Source organism: Peromyscus maniculatus, chromosome 4 (assembly GCF_049852395.1).
Source record: "Peromyscus maniculatus bairdii isolate BWxNUB_F1_BW_parent chromosome 4, HU_Pman_BW_mat_3.1, whole genome shotgun sequence".
Taxonomy (NCBI): domain Eukaryota; kingdom Metazoa; phylum Chordata; class Mammalia; order Rodentia; family Cricetidae; genus Peromyscus; species Peromyscus maniculatus.
Genome location: NC_134855.1, coordinates 106,123,022 through 106,147,301, shown reverse-complemented (window position 1 = coordinate 106,147,301; position 24,280 = coordinate 106,123,022). Strand labels below are relative to the sequence as shown.

Genomic DNA, 24,280 nt, shown 5'->3' with positions numbered 1-24,280 from the left:
GAAGCTTCTCGACTCTATCCTTCTAAGTAGCGCCAATGAGTCCTCTCTCTTTTCCCGGCTTGGCTTAACTTTCTTCCTAACCTCCCCCCAGGTCATCCTTCCACCAAGTACACCTGTAGCTTCCTTGGTTTACCCACTTCAAAGAGGTCCCTTTGTAGCACTTCCTTGACCTTGCTCCCCCCCCCCCAATATGTGACCTTCTCTCCTGGAGGCGGCAAAGTGCCTCCAGGCTTAAGGCCCATCCTCCAGTCAGAAGGTGCTGCATGTACCCAAGTCAGTGAACAGAGGAGAGGTCTCGGTGACTAAAATTGTGATTGAAAACTACATATCCAGTGATGCCACATCAGCAGACTGTGACCCATAGGACATTTAACTATCAAAGTATTGCCAATTGGCCTTGGAGGAAGAAGATCTGAGGGGTATCCTGGGTTTGTTCTTATACATAGACCACTGGGCAGAAGGGTGTCTCTGAACACAAATGTGCATGTTGACGTGTGTGTACTCACACACGAGTTAAACCCCAGTTTTCAGACTGGTTATTGTAATAAGCACCAGGCAGATAAGAATAAGAAGGTATGGGGGCGGGGGAGGCTGCTCTCTGGCAATGGCCCAGCTCAGCAGAACAATAAAACTTGGCCCGAACTCATTAAGGGAATAGGTTGCATTGAATCAAGATTCAAGGAGGTGCACTTGATGGGGTGGGGGTCTGGTGATGGTCAGAGCTCCAGAGAGAGGCTGGAGAGCCAACCCAAGCAGACAACAGCTGGTCTCTGGGGTTTAGTCCTCTGGAGAATCGGGCTGATTGGAGGCCTGTGGTGGCTAGGTTTTCTGTGTCAACTAGACTGGGCTACAGGCTGTTAGAGATTTGGCGAACATTGTTCTGAACAGACTATTTCTGGATGAAGCACAATGCCCCTTCCCCAAGTGGGTGGGTGGGCTGCATCCTGACAGCTGGATAAAAGAAGGCAGGCCAGGAGCCACAGGGGGTCCTTCCTGCTAACTGCCTTCTAGCAGGGACATTGTTGCTCTTTTTCTGCCTTCAGACTCCAACCGAGACTTCCCAGGCTCTTCTTGGCTCTGGACCTGCTGGCCTGACCTGGAGCCTCGATTGTCAACTTTCCTGGGGCTCCAGGGACTCTGCCCCAGGACTTTGCACACACACACACACACACACACACACACACACACGCACGCACGCACGCACGCACGCACGCACACGCACACGCACACTTTCCTCAACTTATGATGGAATTACATCCTCCAATCTGAAAGTAAAGTAAGCTTAAACAAACAAACAAACAAACAAACAAGAAACAACCCACATTCAACCTTACCAGGAAACAAACTCGGAATGTTCACCAACCGCTTCTGCCTTCTACCCCCTTGTAAAGTGGCCACTCTGGCAATCCTCCTCCTCCATCTATCTACCTCTGTGCCAGAGATGGAAGGTCCCTCACTCCCATTCCTGCCTCCCCCTTTTCTGGATACAAGTTTATTTCTTCACATTTAATTCTTTTAAAGCATTTTATTCCACCCTGGTAAAAGCTCTCTCCTCATCCACGGCAGACAGTGGTGTGCAGCAGACCTCCGGAGCTTAGCATCTCATTGAGTTTGTCTGGAAACACGATGCCCGTTCATTAGCATCTCTCACTTGCCTCTCTGGAGTCCCTGGCAACCACCATTCTACTGCCTAAGAGTCTACTTTGTATGCTTTATGTAAGCAGTACCATGTGGTATCAGTCCTGAGACTGATTTTCCCCGGTGGCGCTGTGTCTTCCCGGCCTGTCGAAGTTCCCACAGGTGCCAGACTCCTCCTTTTCACTTCTGGGTAACACTCTGTAGTATGGATGCATGGTATTGCTCCTTGCCTGTGTCTGTGGACCTTGGTACTGGTTTCACACTGGGTACTGTCAACAGCACTGAGATGAACGCTGTGAGATAACCGTTTGGGACTTGGGTCCCATGGCACCCAGTCAGGCCGGGTAGAATTACTACAGTTCCTGGAGGGCAAGGATGGCAGCTTGGACCAGGGTGGGGTAAGAGGAGATGGGTGTGGGGCACATTTTACAGTAGACAGCTCAAGTATCATCTTGCTTTAGGACAGCAGTTCTCAGCCTGTGGATCATGACCCTACAGGGGTCACATATCAGATATCCTGAATATCAGATATTCATTATGATTCCCAATAGTAGCAAAGTTACAGTTATGAAGTAGCAACAAAATAATTTCCTGTTTGGGGGTCACCACAACCTGAGGAACCGTATTAAAGGGTTGTGGCATTAGGAAGGTTGAAAACCACAGCCTTAGGGGCTTCCTCCTGTTTCCTCTCAGTGGGCAAACATGATCTTTCTCCCACCATCTGATGGTCACCTCAGGGAATAGTTGAGTAATAACCAGCAGTCTGTGGATGTGCACTCAGTCTATCTGATTTGTTTCCTCAGACTTGGTCCACTAGACTCACAAAGTCACAGAACTTCAGTGTCCAAAGGCGGCCTGGAGCTCAGTGGACTCCTGTCTCAGGGCCCTCGTTGTTGTTGTTGTTTGTTTGTTTGTTTGAGACAGGGTTTCTCTGTAGCTTTGGAGCCTGTCCTGGAACTCACTCTGTAGCCCAGGCTGGCCTCAAACTCACAGAGATCCACCTGCCTCTGCCTCCCGAGTGCTGGGATTAAAGGTGTGCATCACTACTACCCAGCCTCAGGGCCCTCTTGGTCATACTGCAGAGTGTTCGAAAGACTGGCTTTAAATGACTACCTTTTTGTCTGAACACTTTGCCTCATCCAAACAATTCATTCTCATTTCCCTAGAGCCGGGAAGTCACTATTGTACTTGTTGTTTTTGTGATTCTGGAGATATGGAGACTCCAGTGGAGGATGCCTGCTCCAAAGCTGTACTGTATCCTTCCCGCCCGGTGGCTTCCGTCTGCCTCTCCTCACCCCATTCCTTTTCCTGATTATGGCATTAGTACACTTTTGGGATTGAGTCTTCATCTTATTTTTTTCTTTTCTTTTTCTTTTTCCTTTCTTTCTTTCTTTTTTTTTTCTTTTCTTTTTTTTTTTTTTTTTTTTTTTTTTTTTTGGTTTTTCAAGACAAGGTTTCTCTGTGTAGCTTTGCACCTTTCCTGGATCTCACTTGGTAGTCCAGGCTGGCCTCGAACTCACAGAGATCCGCCTGGCTCTGCCTCCCGAGTGCTGGGATTAAAGGCGTGAGCCACCACCGCCGCCCGGCTGAGTCTTCATCTTTTCCCTAGGAGTCTACCCCAACCTCCCCAGCCCACATCAGTGTCAATGTCTTAAAATACTCAACAAGAAATGGTGGGCCTCAGCAACACCAGGAACGTGTGTGTCTTTTCTTTCATATACGTCTAGACTGAGGGAGTCTCACACTCCTGGTTGAGTGGGCTTCCTTATGTTGCCTTCTAGAACATTCTTCAGTTCCTATCCATCATCCCAACCACAGTGTTATGCCCCTCCATTTCCCCAGGGAACACTGGAAACAGTCTCTTAATGGATGCTTGCTCTACTGGAGAATTGGTGTCCCACTGCAAGAAGGAGACTAGATGCTGAGTGGCCTGTTGGGGGGCAAGAAAAAGAAGAGTGGAGGGAGGAAGAGACCAACAGCATCATTTAAGAGAACTTTACTGTGTGTCCGACATTGTTCTAAGTGAGGACTCTGAAGATATGTACTCACAATCTCATCTACATTTAGAGCAGCCTAAAATCTCATGTATATTTTAGACCTGTAAGTTAATCTATCTACTTTATATTATGCAATTTCATGTATTCACGTAAGTATGCATAGTTTTATATAAAAACATACATATATAGTCAATCTTGTATCCCCACAGATTCTTCATCAGCGGAGTTAACCAACCATGAATTAAAAAAAAAAAAACATTTCTTCATTTATTTTATTTTTTAGTTGTATGTAGGGGTGTGTGTCTGTATGCTGATATGTGCGTGTGAGTACAGGATGCCCAACTGGCTGGAGATGGCCAAAGGCAGCAGTGACCCCTAGAACTGAAGTCACAGGCAGTTGTGGGCTGTCAAACATGGGATCAAACTTGGGTCCTCTACAAGAGCAGTGTGCACTCTTAACCACTGAGCCTTCTCACCAACCCTCTTGAAAATATTTTTAATTCGGTGTGTGTGTATGTGTTAAACATACACAGACTTTTTTTTTTTTTTTTACATCAGCATCCTCTTTGAAATGCAGTTTAAGGTGTTATCAATGACTTAGAGATGATTCGAAGCACACAGGAAGATGTTATAGATTGTGTGCAAACAGTCTATCGTTTTATTCAGGAGAGCTGGACATCTGTGGGTGCAGGTACCTACAGGAGGGTTCTGAGACCAATCATCCATGAATATGGAGGGACACCCATACACACACACACATACACACATGTACACACATACACATCTCACTCAATTCTTAGCTCACCTCAATGAGTAACACACTATATTGATGCTATTTCACAGCTTCACAGCCGAGGAAATAGCCCAGGGAGCCTCACATAAGCTGGGAAGGCAGCCTCAGCTGTTTGGCTCAGACCTTGTGTTTTATCCCCATCCATATTTCCCTTCATTGTAGGCCGAGGATCGGCTGACTGGCATTTCTCTGGGGACCCTTGCATGCCACCTTCCCTTAAGCAGGGAGGTAACAACGATGGCCACAAAGGGCCTGTCTCATTCTCTTTGAGGACGCTTGAGTCAAACCTCTCTTGATCTGGACTTGGGCCTGGTGGAGATGTGCCAGGTCCTTGGAGGACCCAGTGGCCCCTCAGGTGACAGGCCTCTGCGTTTGTCTGGTACTCAGCGGGAATGATGGAGCAGCCAGAGGATGTGAGGCTTGGTAAAGCGGGTCTATGTAGACTGACTGACCCTAACCCGTCAACAACCGGCCCCTAGTCGGGAACCCTGCGGTCTATGTGTGATCTGCAGGGGAAGGAGTCGGTCGGTTGTCACTGGTGCTTCCAGAGGACGCACCGTCTTCCATCTACGCTCTTGGCCAGGGGGATGTCGGGTCTTATCCCTGCCCACAGCTGCCTCTGCATCTCTGGGGGACAAGATGGTTGCTGGACACTAACTCTGCCAAGACCACCACGGCCCTCTGTTGCTCTGGTGCCTGAGCACTCCAGTTTCTCTGCCTGTTTCCTGGTCCAGGCTCCTGGTCTATATTCCTGTTCACAGAGAGCTGTGAGGGAGAGTGCCAGGTTTCTAGAGACAGATGCCTGGCAGCACATGAGAAAATAAAATTACAGCCTGGTAGTGGGGCACTGTGCTTAAAGCTTGCTCCAGTGGTGTGAGCCGTTGACACTTGGATAGTCCTACCACTGGGTCTCCCTGTGAACATGATAGTGGCATCACTTAGGGCTTTGGGCTGTTTTGATACCAACTTCCTTTTTCAGATTGGACCCTGGAACAGTGTTGGTTTCTCTTTGTTCCTGAGACATAGGGTGGGGATCCCGGAGGCTGTGCCTCTGCCTTCTCTCCAGCATGGAACTATCTCCCGGTTTGTGTCCAGCTAAGTCAGTGGCCTTGGAATTGCCGCTGCTTCATGGCTGGGCAAGAACAAGATGGTTGTCAAGCTGGACTTGGGAGGGTTCTTCTGTGTTTTTTCCACCAGCCCCAGTCACAGGGCTGACCACGGACCAAAGGCTGTAGCCACCGAGGCTCTGGCTGTGCTCCGTAGAACCGGGAGGCTCCAGTCATCACGGCCCACCCCAGGCACCTTTCCCGAGCATGTCTACTCCTTGGGCCTAAGCCTGGCTCAGACCCAAGGTACTCTGCACATGTGTGGGGACCTGACTTGTGCTTTCGGATCCCAGTGCCACCTCTGTAAACTCATGTCCAGGCAAAATGGTGGGAGTTGAGAGACTGGGCGCTTCTGTGACAGGCTCCCTGCAGGCAGCTGAGTGCTTTTTCAGCACAACAAGACTGGCTATCAGACGTTGTTTCCATACACAGCTGTCCACTTGAGATGGACTTGCCCGAATCTGGGGTCTGAAACATGGTTCTTATCCCACAAATTCAACAGACCCTAACAGCCCAAAAGAGCTTGCATCTTGATTTCAGTGGAGAGAGGCAGGCTAGCTCCAGCTGAGGCCATTAGTGTGGGGACAAGCCCAAGGTTCCTGACCTGAGCCAGAGAGAGGGTTCCCACCCCACCTACCTTTGGGGACACTTAAGATTCATAGTAACTCCTTCTTTTTTTGGGGGGGGGGGTTTGGTTTTTTCAAGACAGGGTTTCTCTGTGTAGCTTTGCGCCTTTCCTGGAACTCACTCTTAACCCAGGCTGGCCTCAAACTCACAGAGATCTGCCTGCCTCTGCCTCCCGAGTGCTGGGATTAAAGGCGTGCGCCGCCACCTCCCGGCTTAGTAACGCCTTCTTAGAGGAAAGACGTCTACCTAGTAAGAATAGCCCTTCCCGAGCACCAAGCCCTGGATGGATTCAGATCTCCTTCAGCTGAAAGGTCACACACAGTCTTCCTGTCCCTCTCAGGGTTTCCCAACCCTACCTTTCCGCAACAGTGGGCTGCATGGACTCCTCGTTATTAAGTGCTCTTTTCACTTGCAACCTGATAAACCCCAGCCGTGAGAGTCTACCTGTGAAGGTACAAAGTGCAGCCTTGCAGGCCCCTCCCCCATCACTAGTACAGCCCATGACAAAGAAGGAAATTAAATCGCGTTTAGAGAAAAGCACAGAATCTGGTAGTTTTTTTCTCATCAGGAGAAGCGAAGCTGATGGGCACCCCATTATCATGTCTGTGGTTGAATCGCAGCATGTATTATTTTATCCTCAAATTCTGATGGGAGGCCATCGGTGTTGGCGAGCATATTTCTTGCAGATGCCACACATCACAGGAGGGGATAAGAGCACCTCAGGACCGCAGCATGGGGAAAGTCTGCCTAGCTGACAAGTGGAGAACAGTGATTCTGAGAATCAAGGGAAAAATACAAAAAAAAAAAAAAACAAAAAAAAAAAAAAAACCTAAACCTTTTTCACTTTTCCCCAAACTGACAAATTTGACTTGTCAGATGCAAGTTCAACTTGTGGACAATCCACTAGCGACTGATAGTCGCCATGGTAACTGCTGGTCACGTGCCGACACAGAAGCCATCAAGACAAGAGAGCCGATTTCCAGACTGCTTTTCTTCTAGTAAATTCTGCGATGTCAGCCTAATTAACAGGAGCGGAATCGGGACCTTGGTTCAAGTAATTGGCAGGCATTCTTAAAGCAGAACAAAGATAATTTAACACCTTCTCTTCCTAGTCTCTGGGTCGGTGCCAAGCCTGGGAGGGAGGCTCCGCATGTCTCCCTCACCTTCCCCATGCCTTTGCCAAGCTTTGAGGAGACCGACTTTGTGGAGTTGTGTCTGGAGAGAGACCCGAATTCTTCTCAAGTTTTTAAAATATCAGAAACTAGCGGGAGAGGGAGCCAAGAACAAATTCAGAACTCCCCTAATTGCTCTTTTTAATAAGTACCCGAGTTCCACTCCCCTGACTCCTATCTAATAGCGTCTCCAGGCAAAATACAGGTATAATGGGTTTTCAGCTTCCGTGTGTGACATCGCTGTTTCATAGCAGAAAGGAAGGACTGTCCCCTCTCAAAGCCCATCTCTTCGCCGAGTGTAAGGTTGGCCTGGTGACTAACGTGAGCTGAATCTGAATTGTCACCACAGATCACAGATTTGACCCCTGGTGCACCCATAGCCCGAGACTCTCTGGCAAGACGGTGGTTTGGCAACTTGGTGTCTAGCGGGCGGCTGCCACCCACCAATGGCTTTTGGCTCTGACCTCTCCACTGCTGGGCATCAGCCTGTAGAAATCTGTGCCCAGGCATTCAGGTGGCTCAGCTGCATCTTGTCCAAGTTTCCAGAACTTTCTTTTGTCTATCACCAGACAATAGTCCCATTGTCCCAGGGCTAATGAGATTTTTTTTTTATTTAAGTCAAAACATAATGATTTCAGACATGCCTCGGGCCTCTTTACCTTTCTTTGGAACAGAGTAGGGCTCAGCCATCACTTAGGAGTCTTATTCTTCTCCAGCACTGTTCTGGAGCGTTCATGCGTGGAGTGAGGGCGACTTTCAGTCAACCACATTGGCCATTGTTGTCTGCCTGGGGCTCCCAATCCAATTGTCTGTGCTCCTGTGAGAGCTGGAAATAAACTAACAACAACAAAACAAACAAACAAACAAACAAACAAACAAACAAACAAACAAACAAAACCAAAGCAGACGAGAAGCAAAGGGTATTCACTTGAAGTTCCCCGCAGAGAGTCAGTTGGCCACTGTCCCTTGAGTTTGGCTGAACTCAAAGGCAGGAAGCAGGGTATCGGGAAAGACATTGGTGGGAAAAACATAGAGCTCAAGGCTGCCTTGACTGAAAGCTTGGCAGGGGTAGCTGGAGGCATCGAGTGGGAAACAAGGATCCTGTGCAACTGGGAAGGGGCACATTTCTCCAGCTGTTTCCAAGTTGGAAGTGGACATGAAAACTAGGTACACTGTCCGTTATTTGCCAAGTCCCAGCAGTCAGAAGCCAAATGGCACAGAGGTTTCCAGGCTTCCTGAACCCATGGCTGCAGTCTGTGTGTGGGGGGAGGGAGTAATGGTTCTCTCAGAGAGTGTGCAAGGCTGACTTCTCCCAGAACCTCCCCCAAATTAATCAGGGGTTGAACAGTTGGATGTGGAAGGATGTTATGGTTTGAATAGGAAATGCCCCCCAACCCCCATACACAAACTCAAGCCTTCTTTATCTAGGGCTTGATTGACAGCTAATGGGCTTCCTGGAGGATTTGATGTAATCAGTGGGTTTATCCATTCATGGGTTCATGGTGGGATGACATTGTTGCTTCCTGTCTGCATGAACTGAGCAGCCTCGGTTGCATACTTCCTCCAGCTGCATGCTCGGCCTCACTTTGGACCTAGAGTCACCAGAGCAGAGGCCAGGGCTGAAATCAATCTTCGCTCCCTTAAATTGTTACAACCTTCGCTATTCCCTTGGCTCAACTGAAGTCACTCCCTTGAGACACAATCACCTTTCCTAGGTATTGGGAATTTGGGACGGCTGGTGCAACAGAAACCAATGTTAGGTGCCATGAAGGTGAACGGAAGGCATGAGTTGGGGTGAACTGGCCTCCCTAAGAAGCTGCTTCTTCACTGTCTGCTCAAGAGCCTTTTTGCAGCGTTATCTTTATTTTGCCTCTTACCAAAAGAAGGGTTTGTGGGGAAGAGAGTCCGTGTTCATTTAGTCTTCTTTAGGAAACAAAGCCCAAAGCAAGAACTGAGTGCCTTGCTATGATGCACTGGCTAACACAGCTGGAGGTGGCTCTGAAATGTGGGGTCCTAGGGTAGCCCACTCCATCCACAGGCTGGGCAGGGTGGTATGAGGGCACGCAGCGGTTTCCAGAGGTGCTGACATCAGCAACATTCCTTTTGGTAGCAAAATTATTCCAGACCTTTCTAGAAATCGCAAACTAGAGGCTTAGGGAAGCCACACTCAATCTGGAGATGTGGGTTTTTTTGTTTGTTTGTTTTTGCTACCTACAGGCTTGTATGCACATGCAAGCATATGTATATTTGGACATGTGTGTCTGTGTATAGTGAGGTCAGAGGACAACCTCAGATATTATCATTAGAACGCTGTCCACCTTCTTTGAGATAGCTCTTATTGGCCTGGAGCCCACAAATTAGTCTAGACAGGCTGGCCAGTCTGCTCCAGGGATCTCCCTGGCTCTTCATTCCTGGTGCAGAGTTTGCAGGTGTGTGCGGCCACGCTGGGCCTTTGTATGTGGGTTCGGGAGTTGGAACTCAGGTCCTCATGCTTTCGAAGGAAGCTCTTTACTCACTGAGCATCCTCCCAGCCCCCATAAATACGGGTTTCGAACTTGAAATTCTTACTATGGTAGAGAGGACATGACAGCTCTCTGGGGTCCCCTTCACAAAAGCATTCATCTTACCCATGATCCAGCCCTCAAGACCTCATCTCCTCCCCTTGGCCCTGTCTCCTGATGGCATCACACTGGAGGTCAGATTCTATGTGGGAAATCAAGGGCATGGGCGCAACAATCAAACTGCAGCAGCCCCTGTTTTTTCTTCAAAAGGATGTTAAATTCCATTTACGTATTTGAGATGGGTTGAGTGAAGACATGTTTCAGGAGTCGGTCCTCTCCTTCCACCTGTGAGTTCCAGGGGTCAAACACGGTTGTCAGGCTTTGTAGCAGGCACCTTCCCTCGCTGAGCCATAGTGCTGGCCCCCATGGTTCTTTCCCAGCCTCCATCTCGTTTTGGACAAGGACTTCCAGAGAGGTTTGTTCTGGGAGGTAGACCAACACATCCTCTCACCTCTGTGCCGTGCCCGGTGACAGACCAACACATCTGTTTCACCTTCATGCCATGCCTCCCATTTGCTGACAGTGGAGTCCTAACGACAACCCGAGTCCTTCCTTCCCACCCTGCGGACATCAGCTTCACCTCTGCAGCCCGAAGAGCTCTCTGCAGACTGCTACCTGGGCTCGCGGAGCATGATGGGAGCCATGGAGAAGTGTAAGCCCCACCAACAGCCTTCCCACTGCTCCCCCAAAGGCAGCAGCAGAACATGGTCTCCATAGAGCCCTGAGAACCCAGGAAGCATCAACTGATGGCCCCGGTGTCTGATCATCAGCTCTTGGACCCACCACTGCCCCCCTGCAGCCCCTCTAAGGAGCCTCCGCTGAGGAGGCTCTGCTCAGACAGAAGTCTCACCCCACCGTACCATTTTTGCTTCAGTTTTTACATTAACAATTTTTTTTAAAAGCTCAGAGGGGGTCTGATCTTGCAGAATATTTTCCAAGGCCCATCCTGGTCTGTGCAGATGCTTACCAATGCATGATGATTTAACTGAAGATCTTGGGTTTTCTTTTCATTGTTATATAGTTTGGTTATTTCTTTGACTTTTTTGAGATTATAATAAGTACATAATTTCCTCCATCTCTTTCCTTCCTCTAAACCTTCCTGTATACCTTCCACAATCCTTTTTACTTTTTATTATTTTTTTTATAAAAATATGTTTTGATCGTGTTTCTCCCTCCGCCAACTCCTCTAAATCCACTCCTGTTAATCTGCTAACGGAGCATTGTAGTAAAATGACTCCTGATGACATATAGGAGTATGTCATTTTGCTACACCTATAGATCACTCCTCACTCAGCCCTCATCAGAGAAGCTTCTTCTTGCAATAGATGGGAGTTAACACGAGACACACACCTGGACAATGTGCAGAGAGTGAGAGACTTTGGATCACTCAGTCCTGAGTTGGAGGTCCTCATCAAAGCCCTCCGCTCAAGGCTCGAGGAATCTATGTGGAAGAAAAATCCAAGAGATTCCAAGAGCTAGAGGCGGTGATTGGCTCTGAGGAAACAGTGTCTTCCAGACACTGCAGGACTGAAGCACACATGAACTCAGAGACTGTGGCAGCGTGTACAGGCCTCACAGGTTCAAGCCACATGGGCTCTCAGCACTGAGAGAGCAGAGGCGACATGGCTTTTTTTTGCTGGTTTTGTTTTTTGTTTGGTTTGGTTTTTTGAGACAGGGTTTCTCAGTGTAGACCCGGCTGTCTTGGAACTAGCTCTGTAGACCAGGCTGGCCTCAAACTCATAGCGATCCACCTGCCTCTGCATGTGCCACACTTTCTAGTGTCCTAGTTTCAGATACTTGTGAGTTCCAGGCTAGACCAGTCTACACAACAGTCTCCAAGACTGCCCAGTTTATTGTGTTTTAATAGTGATCTTTTCCTTCATTTGGTGATATGCCCCACAGTACTCTTCGCAGTTCTGGACAGTGGGATGAAGCTGCACTCCCAGGCAGCCACGGGGTTGCCAGGGGAACCATTGATGTTATACCACATTTGTGTGGTTAAGCGAGGATGTTTCCCTAGGTTAGCAGTATTAAGTTGCATTTTTTGGCTAGTGATATTGCACCTTAAAAATGGCTTTATCTAATCCCATAGTGGGTTGAGGATCACTTATATTTGGGTGGGACAGATACCATCAGGCCAGGCACCTGTGTCCTGGCTGTCCCTTCAAGAGTGTCAGGCTCTGAGCTAAGCCTGGGAAGGATTCAGCTGCAGGCCTCTGAGCTCCCCACATCTTTCCATGCAGTCACTTGAAGAGAACAGAGACTGCAGAACTATGGATAAGAACAGCATTGTTCAAACCAAGCAGCCTAGGCTTTGTGGCACGAAGCAGCGCTGCCTCCATGTCTACCATTTGAACATAGCACACACATGGAACACCACTGGTCCTTTCATTATGGGATCCTCCCAATAAAGTGGGCATGATGGTAGCACAGTTCCCTAAGGGAACAGGCGCTGACACCCACAAAGTGGAAAACATTCTAGGTCTGATGCGGAGACACACAGCCTCAGCTTGTCTGCTCAGGGATGGTAGCAAAAGGTTCAATCATGTGCTACTGTGTGCGCGCATGTACACACACACACACACACACACACACACGCACGCACGCACGCACGCACGCACGACAGGCAGGGAGAGCTAACAACGGGGGAGGGGGAGGGAGAGAAAGACAGAAAGGCAGAGACAGACAGAAACAAAACTGAGACAGAGATAAGAAAGAGAGACAGCAAAAGAAGAGGGAGGAAGGGGGAGGAGAAAGAGGAGGAAAGGAATGAGGGGAGGGAGGGAGGGAGGGAGGGAGGGAGGAAGGAAGGAAGGAAGGAAGGAAGGAAGGAAGGAAGGAAGGAAGGAAGGAAGGAAGGAAGGAAGGAAGAAAAAAAAAGCATATCCAGGAAAATTGGTACCAAAAGAATCTCTCTGTGCCGGGAGTGGGGGTGGGGGTGGGGCGTGGGCAGGACTTAACATCCAAGACCAGGTGGGTGGTGCTTATTTGCATAACGGTGACCACCAGGTAAAAGGGTGTTTGTTAAGTGCCTTGGAAGTGACTCTGGCTCCCGAAAGAAACGCTTCCCTTTTGTTCCCCATGCACCCTAAGGATGGAAAATGTGCACGGAGTCAGAGACGTGATCACAGGAAGCGCTTACACAGCATGCTTCATTAAGAACTTGAAGACGTCCCTGGGTGCTTGCATACCCGAAAGTTGGCCTTGGGGAAACACCATATTTGCTTGCTTTCCTGGATGGATGAACTTGAATTCATGCAGAATGGAGAAAGTTGTTTTAATGTTGTATTTACAAGTCCTAGGGCTCCCCGGCACCATATATTAAAAGATAATACCTCACTACGCATGTAGGCCAGGCTGGCTTCGAACTCACCATCCTCCTGTCTCAGCTTTCTTAAATGCAATGTTTATAGATACCACACGATACAAGGCCTTAGTAAGTTTTTTTTTTTAATATTTATTTATTTTGTGCATGAATGTCTTATCTACATGTATGGAAGTATACTATGTGCATCCTTGATGCCCACGGAGGCCAGAAGGGAGAATGACAGGTGGCTGTTGCCATGTGGATGCTGGAAACTGAACCCCAGTCCTCTGCAAGAGCAACAAGTGTTTCTAGCCATTGAGTCAACTCTCCAGCCCTAGGCAATATGTTTAGACCGAGTAATTTCTCTCCCTGCGATCAGAACAGCCCCCGAGATGGGCATTGCTAACCAAGCTCACAGATGAGGCCACTTCCAGAGGAGCTGACTTTCTCAGCCTGGTGGGTTCATCCCAGAGTCTGTGCCCTGTGTGCAGCGGTCATATTGTCAGGTCTACCCGGAGTCTGGGTGCAATGTCTTCCGTTGGGGTCACTGGGTGGTACGCGCAGGAAGAACAACTGAATGAGACGGAGGATTTAGAAATGTCTCTGCCCAGGCGCTGAGGCAGAGAGCTGGGTTGAGGCAGCAGAGAGAAGACGACGGTGAAGTTCAGTGTCAGCAGTAAAGCTTCCTCTTCATGTGGGCTGAGGTAAAGAAATTAGAGCTCCAGGGGGTGGTGGTGGCACATGGCCTCTAATCCCAGGACTCGAGAGACAGAGGCAGGTGGATATCCGTGAGTTCAAGGCCAGCCTGATCTACAAAGAGAGTTCAGGACAGCCAGGATTACATGGAGAAACCCTGTCTTGAAAAACCAGAACTACCCTTCTCCCTATAAAAAGAGAAAGAAAAGAAATTGGAGATCCAATCCCAGTGGGATTTCAGGAGCCTCCTACCACATAGTATTTACCTTCTGTCTGCCCCATGGCTTTCGACCTGGCAAACTTCTCTTTTTACCTCAGGCCTATTGACACTAAAACCCTCAAATGAAGCTAGCAGTCACGAGGGACTGGAGGAACTTTTCCTTTCCAATTTCCTGACAGGATTTTCAAAATCTCTCAGAATTAAAATATAAAATAAAAAACCTATACTCCACAGTCAGGGCAGCTCTCTACAGGCTGTGGCAGCAAATACTTCCAGGATCAGGTTGCCCTGGGGGTTGGGGAGAATGTGAGACACTGAGGTGGGGTGAAGAGAGAGGCGTTCCCTCACTGGAGTCACATGTGTGTTTTCGGGTCTTTCCACCTGAAGAATTCTCCCCATAGCCCGTATACATTTCTGACCACAGGGGTGTGGGTGGGCTCTTTCTGCTGTGGTTGAAATGTCTTCCCCTGCACTCAAGATGACACTGGATCACTGTCACGATGGTGTCGACAGTCAGGTACTTTATGAGGTGATGCTAAATTCCCTACGCCGACAGAATATAGACTAAGACACCATCAAGTCAGTATCCTGCCACCATGACAAAATTCCCGAGGCAAACACTTTATAAAGAAAGAAAGGCTTATTTGGGCCAGTGGTGCCATGATATTATGGCAAAACCATGTGGTAGAGAAGGTTTGTTTGTACTGGTCAAGGCCCCACCGTCTCCCTTAACACTACAGGAATCAGTGACTTTCTCCACATTCCCTACTGGGATGTCTGAAGCGTTTTCATTTCTGCTTTGTATATTTAAAGCAGAGCTGGAGCTCCAGAACCAGAGTAGATTTTGTATGTATTTCTGAAGTGACTGGGAAACTGCTCTTTGTGGTCAGATTGGCTGTTTTTTTAATCTGTGGGGGAGCTGGAGAGAAGACATCAAGGCGTTTACAACAGTACCCTCTATGTACCTTCTGTGACGTCTCAGCGTCCCATGTCCACGACACTTAAGATAGCCGCACAGTCGTAACACACCCTCAATGCTGTGCGATCTGCGTGAGGACGCCAAGGAGGGAAGAAGGAACTCTTGAGAGAGAGAGGTGGCTCAAGAACACACACATACCACAAGAGGACCCGAGTTCCATCTGCAGCACACACAAGAGGAGGCTCACAGCCCTTGAAACCCCACCTCTACAGGATCTGATGCCCTCTTCTGGACTCCTTGGCACCTGCACTCACATGCGTACATACACACAGACACATGCATGTACACATAACTAAAAAGAAAATGAAATTCTTCGGATGCTGAACCCATGTGAGGCCGTGTTTGTCTTCTGCAGCGTATTTGATTGGCAGAAAGGGAGTTGTTCCTCTCCTTCTTTCTCTTCCATTGTATGCTTCTATTTGGCTAGCTTGGGCAGTCAAAGGTCACACAGATATCAGTTACTCTTAGGAGCTTCCAGGAGAGCAGGGCAGACCAAGGCTCTGGCTTTCCAGGGAGCAGAGTCAACTACAGAAGGGTCCTTCTGATGTTTGTCTGTGCAGAATTCTTGCATGAGTTAGCAAACAGTTGAGAAGAGATAAAGTCAGACTTGGCTCAAAGAGCTACTGCTGGTCTGACCCCTGAGGCCCTCTACACCCCACCTGGGCAATCAGGGAGACCAGACAGACATCGGCAAACAAAAACGTTTCCAAGAACTGATGAAAAAGAAAAAGAACAACCTCAAAATTCCCTTAAAGAGGGACCCATTGGAGCCAGGTCACGACACAGGAGGGATCATGAATATGTAAACTAGGTATATGGGACACTGAGATACAGGTCAGTTGGTAGAGCCCCTATCTAGCATGCACAAAGCCCTGGGTTTGATCTCCAGTACTGTGTAAATCAGGTGTGATGGCCTCTACCTGTAAACCCAGTACTTGGGTAGAGGTTAGAGGGTCAGGAGTTGAAGGCGTTCTCAGCTGTATCTTTTGTTTGGTTTTTTGAGACAAGATTTCTCTGTGTATCTTTGGAGCCTGTCCTGGATCTCACTCTGTAGCCCAGGCTGGCCTCGAACTCACAGAGATAGGCCAGGCTCTGCTTCCCGAGTGCTAGGATTAAAGGTGTACTCCACCACCACCCAGCTCTCAGCTATATCTCGATAGTCAGTTTGAAGCCAGCCTAGACTACATGAAACCCTGTCTCAAAAAAATTAAAAACAAAAGAATAAATGAATAAGATTAAAGCTAAGAGGAACTATGGGAAAATCTGTTTGCAACCTTGAAGTGGGAGCAGGGAGGGCCTGGAGCAGGACAGCTCACAAGGATGAATGGGGAAAGAGTGGTAAGTCTGCCTTCATCAAAATGTGAAACTTCTGACTTAAAACCAGAAACAGCTACAAACTGAGACAAAGACAGCAATAGAGCAGAGGCCATTTGTAACACACTGTCTATGAATGTGTATGTATGTGTGTCAATATGTAGCATACATACAGACACATATATGCTTATATTTATGCACAAGTAGAATGTCTGCACACATGTATAGACTCTCATCGGGCACCTCTGTAATCCAACCTTTAGGAGACCGGGGAAGAGGTTCACTAGTTAGAGAGAAGCTTAGGCTGGAGAACAAGAGCTGTCTCAAAACAAAACAAAAATTCTAGGCTGTTTTCCAGGCTCGGCCGGGAGCACCTAGTAATCAGCAAGGAAAAAAAAATCATGAGAAACAGTTGAAGAGAAAAATGGATGGAGGAGCTGGCCAGCCAATCCACAGGAAAGAAAAGGGCAGCAGAGGGAAGGGCAGAGAGAGGCGCTTGCTTCATCTAGATTGTATGAACACTTTCCAGTGAACGCTTCTGCTTGGATTAACTGTATCAAAATAAATAGAAAGTTACTTTCAGATTAAACTTGAGCAATACGATACATTCAGTTGCCAACACCCTGGCAGGGCACTCAGCCTCCTACAGAGGAGCGATTTTGTGTGAAGCTGGGGAGTCACAGAGCTGTTAACAGAAGAGAGAGGCCAGGGATGACAACAGGCCAGTCCCATGGGACCCAGGAGGCTTTGGATGGGGGAGGCATGAACAGTGGAAGGGCCTCTCCACTTGGGTTGAGGGGGCCCCCCAGGGGCCCCCCTGGGGCCTAGAGGCACTTGGACATCTCCAGAACCACAGACTCCGAAGTATTTGCCTCTGTGCTACATAGAGGCCAGTATCAGAGGATGGCGGCCGTGTTATTCCACATGCTGATGTACGTTTAAATGATCAGCCCTGAAATTTTATTTAGAAGTGTCTAGAATCAAATTAGGGACTCTAGTTTGAAGACCAATAAAGCATCACCAAAATCTTTGTTTTATTTTTCACTCTCTTTTTCTGGCTTTCTCTCTCCTCCCTCCCTTCCTCCTTTCCTCTCTCATTTGCCCATCTATTTACTTTTTTTTTTTTTTTTTTTTTTTTTATAGTTTTTTGAGACAGGGTTTCTCTGTAGCTTTGCACCTTTCCTGGAACTCGTTTTGTAGCCCAGGCTGGCCTCGAACTCACAGAGATCCGCCTGCCTCTGCCTCCCAAGTGCTGGGATTAAAGGTGTGAGCCACCACCACCCAGCTCTATTCACTCTTTTACACAGCATACATTTTACACAGCATCCCTTCTCGGCACAAAGACCTTGGCTGACTTCCCAAGACAAAGGCTACCTAGCTCTTACCTCAAGGTGCCTCAGTGTGCCGCTGAAGGGAAGCCCATGCCAGTCGCATTGGAATCCATGGTGTCCCTGGAAAAGAGATGCTATCATGGGGACCATATGGTACAGACCGGTGGTCCAGATTCACCTCAGACAAAAGCAAATTTCCATCCCTTCCCATCACAATTCCTTTAGAAGTTGGGGGACTTGGGGGAAGGGAAGCTCTTGCTGAGCCCTTGCTGTGCTCTGGAACCATACCAGGAATCTTCGGTGGCTTCTTTTAGCTTGCAGGCCACCTAGTCCTGCTGCAGCCCACATGAGCTTACACTTCCATTTGGTATTATTTCATTTGGACTAGACATGTCTTCTGGAAGAGTATGCTGTTTCATCATCAGTGAAAATCAAAATAGCTGTGACATTTCCGTGATGGACACACAGAGCCCAGCCCTGGCTCAGTCATGCTCATGAGGTGGGGGACAGCAGGCCAAAGCCAGCGATGGAGCTGGGACACTAAGAAATTTACTCTGCTTCTCAGAAGAGTGCACACCTCCTGCCCACACCTGTGACAAGCTCTGCTATTCTTTTGTAAGAATCTGTAGAGTGTGTGCCCATCTCTGCTGTTCTGGTGGATTAAATTCTGCTGGAGCAGCCAGCAGGCTCTCTAGCATGAGTACAATCTGGAAAGCCTCACTGGCTCCCATCTTACTCCAGTCTGCCTCCTGGAGCACGCACTGCCCATGGAGATACTTTTTAAATCATTATTTTTTTTAATGTGCATTGGTGTTTTGCCAGCATGTATGCCTGTGTGAGGGTGTTAGGTCCTTTGGAACTGGAGTTATAGTCAGTTATGAGCTGTCATGTAGCAGGAATCTTAAAAGTTCTTATTGATAAAATCAAACCCGGAGCCAGGTATTGGGGTGAATTGGAAGATCAGAGAACAAGCCACAGCTAACCTCACCTGGTCAACTTCTCAGCTGGTCTTGTTTCCTCAGACTGGAAGCTTCTGTGTCCTCATCCCAATGGCTCTCAGCTGAACTGCTGCTCGAAAGCATGAAGCTTAACCAGCCAAAATGCTTAACCAGCCAAATGCTTCTAGTTTCTGGTCCTCACGCCTTATATACCTTTCTGCTTTCTACCATCACTCCCTAGGATTAAAGGCTTGCTTCCTGGGATCAAAGGCGTGAGTCACCATGCCTGGCTGTTTCCAATGTGGCCTTGAACTCACAGAGATCCCAGATGGATTTCTGCCTCTGGAATGCGAGGATTAAAGGCGTGTGCTATCACTGCCTAACTAGTGGCTTTTCTGTTCTCTGACCCCAGATAAGTTTATTAAGGTACACAATATTTTGGGGAACACAATACCACCACACTGCCATGTGGGTGCTGGGAATTGAAGCCAGGTTCTTTGGAAGAGCAGCCAGTGCTCTTAACTGCTGAGCCAACTCTCCAGTCCCCATGGAGATCTTTTATGACAGAGCTCAACCGAGACACAGACAACCTGACGTGGACTAAGAAGGAGGCACCATTTTTGGTGGAACCTCCCACCTGAACTCTTTCCCTTGGCTCTCATCTGTAGAGGGCATCTTCTTCCCTGGCTCTCCTAAGTCACTTCTGAATTCAGATAGATCCCTTCCCCTGCCAGCTCTGGACCCTTGGCGTATCTTCTCTCTGGTCCTAATAGTCCTGAGATCCACCCGATAACAATATGGATACAATCAAAATCCACCGGCAAAGCTTCTCATCCACCCAAGTCTCTGGACCCACACATGCTCTCTCCAGCTCATTTCTACCCCCAGGGCATCCTCAGAGGCACACTATGCAAGTGAGTTACACCTTTATGCCAGATGGGGATGATTGAAGGGATGGATGTCAGGAAGTCAGACTAGGTTAGGAGATGAGGTCCAAGGATGAAAGTTCCAAGAAGATGAGAGCAATGGAGAAAATGTTGGGAGGAGCTGGGACACATTGGCATCTAACTAGCGAAAGGCTTGACAGAGTGCATGCTGGGAGGTGGAGAGACAAACAAAGATTTAGACCTTCCCAATGATGCTTGTAAGCAGGAATATCCTCCATTTGTAATTGAAGGTTAATAGTCTTCCATTTTTAAAAATAAAAATGACATGCTTAGTCTTTTTGTTTTCTTAGCCTGTGAGAAAGGCGCTCATGTAGCCCAGGCTGGCCTTGAAATCTCTGAACTGATTCCTCTGCCTCCAAGAATTTACGAGTGTTGGGACTGCAGATGTGCACCACTGCATGCGTTTTATGGTGTGCTGGGCAGGGGATCCAAGGCTTCCTGGATGCCAGGCCGGCTCTCTGCCAGCTGAGCATGTCTTATAGACAGTCCACCCTTCTTTTTCTGCCCGTAAACATATGTGTCTTCATGTACAGCTCAGTTTCTCAACCTCTCCAATATTTCAGGTGGCTTCTCTGAGCTTCCAGCCCCCCTGAGCTCCCAGCTTCAGTGTGTGATGGGATTCTCCCACAAGGGCAGGCTTGGGGTCCCTGCCTGGGAGGCACCGTGACTCTACACACTGGGTCAGCCTTCTGCTTCCAGCTACCTTGGTCCCCAGGTGCCACATGGTATTTCCTAACACTTTGGCAACAACCATAAAAAACCCACTCCACTTTTAGCCCAGGCCCAACTTGAATTCTATCCCAAGTTCACATTCCTTCAAGGACTAAGTTCCCTGGTGTTCAACCCGGATGGCCAGAATTGAGAAATCGCCGGGCCGTGAACAGAGGCACCAGTGTTTGGTAACTGGTGTGTGCTGCTGGTCTGGCTTTCCGTTTGGGAGTCTCTGGGGTGATGTGCGACCAGATAAGGGTTGTAATGGGAGAGGGAGGGCCGTGGGGGTTGTCCAGTGACAGGACAGCTGGAAGAATAAACAGAGACCGGCTGCAGCACACTGTCTAGACAAATGTGGGTACGCAGTAGGGCTGCAGGGTGACTCAGAGCCGCCAATGAATGCCCCCTATTCATGGGTCCAGGCCTTTGTTTAAGTCCAAGTCTGCATTTTAAAAACAAGAACTGGATGAACTGGTCTGACCACTGCAAAGTGCTGAACACTTCCCCCAGGCGGGTACTCAGGTGAATGAAGTCATCGATATTTTCTTATTTTCTGTGCAGTTCCAATCTGTGATTAACTTTTATCTCTTCTGTGAAACAACAGCCTCCCTCAGACTGATAACAATGAGGAGGGCTGGGGGCGAGTGCGGTGGGGAACTTGAAGCCTCTGGGGAGGAGGGGAGGGTCCGCACTCCCAGCCCTGACCCCTGTGACTGCACTGGGCCCAGATGTCCCTGCTTCAAGTTCGTTTTACTCAAAGCCAACTTCCCCTGTCCTTGCCTCATTTAAGGCTTCACTATGCACCAGGAAGCATCTACTAAGTTTTGAGTCCTGACCCAGCCAATCTTAGAAGCAACCCAGTGGACCTCACCTCAGAAATACCTTCCACCTCCCTCCCTCATCATCCTCACCTCTGCAAGGACCAGAGTTCCCCTTGCCTAAGCAAAGCTCCAATTGAGAGAAGGTTTACCCTTGGCAGTGTAAAACAGCCGGGCTTTCAAACCCATGAAGAATATAATGGGTGAGTTAGTCAGGTGAGACCCCGAGAATCCCCCACCCCCATCTACACTGTGCTTATTCCCTTTTGATGGACACAAGCAAGCCAGGAAGGCTACTTTGATTCTTTACCATAGCAGCAGAGAAGGCAAGAGGTGCCTGTTGGTACAGGGCTTCTCTGCTGGGTAGGCAGCAGGGAGTGGTAGGGACCAGAGCCAGGACTGTGAAAAAAAGACAGCCTGCTGCCCAGGATGCATTGTCTAAGGAAGCGTTCTTCCCAGGTCCCTGCAAGGGCAGAGCTGGCACCTGAAAGTGAACGTGTCCTTTTGAACTTGACATCTTGGGCTTGGTTTCTCTGACCTGTACTGGCCCTAGTGAAGACAGTGGTAAAATGGATTTATAAACCCAGCCTAGGGACAGCCACTAATTGATGTCACCAACGGTTGGCAAAAAGGAATACCATGGCCCCACCAATGCAAGAGGCTTTCATATATTCTGTGGGTGCTCTGACCACACCTGATGTCATGTGTCAAGGGAGTGGAGTCATCCAGGACCTCCCCTCAGCAGGAATAGCCTCTTCCACTAGGGCCTCACCTCAGCCCCTGCGTGATTCCAGGGACAGGAATATGTGCTTAACAGTGTCAAGGGACAAATGGACCAGGGTGGGCCTTGAATTAGAAACAGCCGTCGGGTGCAGGCTCTGCTCCTGGACAGTGGCCTCCCTGGTGAGTCCGACATGGTCCATGCTGATGGCCGACCCATGCACACCCTGCTTCCCCACTGCTGGCTGAACAGCAGGTGAGGGGAAACAAGAATAAGAACTTGTTGTTGTTCGTTATTCCAGACAGTCCTGGCTGTCCTGCATCTCGCTCTGTAGACCAGGCTGGCCTCGAACTCAGAAATCTGCCTGCCCCTGCCTCCCTAGTGCTGGGATTAAAGGTGTGCGCCACAAAGTCTGGCTAGGGATAATAACTTAACAGCAAGGCACACATTGACAAAATAGTAACCGTGGGGTCTGTCAGCAGATGCAGCAGGTGCAGGCAGCTTCAGCTCAGCTCCTGTGAGACAGAAATGAGTCACCACTGAAGGAACGATGCCACTCAGGGCAAGTGGCCACAGAAAGGCTGGGGACTGCACACCACAGAGACCAGCAATGGTAGCCAAGGCCTCAGCGTTCAGAAGCTCTCTGACAAATGTGTACACACAGGAAACAGATGGACAGAATCACAGGTATGAATATTTTCTCTTCTAACTTCATCAAAAATTAAGAAATCACCTTTAAGCTATTGAAAAAATTATCAGTACATGAAATATTTTAAAAACAAAATGTACAAATATTAATGTCTGTGCATGTGTGTACATGAGCATGCATGTACATGTGTGAGTAAGCATGTGTGTAAGTATATATATGTGTGTGTGTGCAAATGTATATCCATGTTTGTGTGTATGTGTATATATATACATACATGTATATGAACTCCTATATATGTGCATGTGTGCATATATGTATGTATGTTTGTGTATATGCTTGTGTATATGTTTGTACTTATGTGTACTTTGTGTGCATATTTGTGTGTCTGTGTGATATTTGTATGTGCATACATGCATGTGTATATGTTTGTACATATGTGCATGTGGTTATGTATATGTATGTGTGTTATAGATTGTATATATATGTATGTGTGCAAAGTTTAGTAATTAAAGATAGCCTGTAGAGGGATAAATATTTCCCGCAGCAGAAGCTTAATATTAATTACAAACTGTTTGGTTTATGGCCCAGGCTTCTTGCTAGCTAGTTCTTACATCTTAAATTAACCCCGTTCTATTCACCTATGTATCGCCACGTGGCCATGGCATTACCGGTTTACTGGTATGTTGCTCCTTAGGTGGCAGCCTGCGTCTCCCTGATTCCACCTTTCTTTTTCCTCTATCTTTGCTTGGATTTCCCACCTGTCTATAACCTGTCTTGCCATAGGTCAAAGCAGCTTCTTTATTAACCAATGGTAACAACACATATTCACAGCATACAGAAAGACCATCCCATAACAATAGTCCTTATTTGCTTTGAAGAGGCACAGAGGATTTAAAATTTAACCATTCCCTAGGTTTCAAGGACATTTACAAACACCTAGACTTCATCAAAATTACACGGATCAGATTATCTAAGCATTTAACCTAACCCTGTTAAAGTAGACAAGGTCAACTAGAAAAGCATCCCAAAGTCGTATGTTCGACAACTCCAACAATCACTTCTCAATGACTCAGAGGCTAAACAGGGAGTTAAAGGTGAAATTTCTGTGGAATAGGCATAAATGTAGATGCAACAGTCTTATTAAATAAGAAACACAGAGCCAAATGCAGAGTTAAAAGCCCAAGAGTTCAGAGCAATAGCTAAGAGCTGAGACTAAAAACCCTTTCTTACCCTTCACTGCCTCTGCTGTCCTTCCCCTCAGAAAGAGAACTACTTCCTGTGTGTCTGTCTTTTTATTGACTTTCTGTTCTGCCTTCTCATTGGTTGTAAACCCAACCACACGACCTCCTTGTCACTGCCTACCTATACAAACCTCCAGGTCTTCTATGGTTGGTATTGAGATTAAAGGCGTGTGTCTCCATGCTGGCTGTATCCTTGAACACACAGAGATCTGCTTGTCATGTGATCAGGATTAAAGGTGTGCGCCACCACCTCCTGGCTTCTGCTATGGCTTGCTATTAGCTCTGACCCCCAGGCAACTTTATTTATTAACAAATAAATAAAATCACATTTCAGTAAAAATAAAATATTACCATAGTAAAATAATACATATCGACCCATGAGCTGAAGTAAATAAGTGTCCAAATGTAAATGTATATTTATTTATCAATGATCTAAGATCACAAAAGGCTGAAAATAAGTGAGCTGAATGCTCAAAGTAGGAATTATAAGAAATGTCTTTATTGTGACAAAAGA

At 47.9% G+C, this 24,280-nt stretch overlaps 1 protein-coding gene across 11 annotated transcripts in view; it reads left to right on the top strand.

Annotated features, from left to right (window-relative positions):
* LOC121828826 (uncharacterized) overlaps positions 1-24,280 on the top strand; it is a 196,861-nt gene that overhangs the window by 149,234 nt on the left and 23,347 nt on the right. For 10 of the 11 annotated variants that reach the window (XR_013050745.1, XR_013050746.1, XR_013050748.1 and 7 more), the window contains one exon: positions 22,359-22,563. The gene's annotated coding sequence lies outside the window, so the exon portion shown is untranslated. Of the gene's footprint in view, positions 1-3,480; positions 3,907-22,358; positions 22,564-24,280 lie in introns of those variants that run through there. The other variant, XM_076570607.1, reaches the window with a different exon arrangement.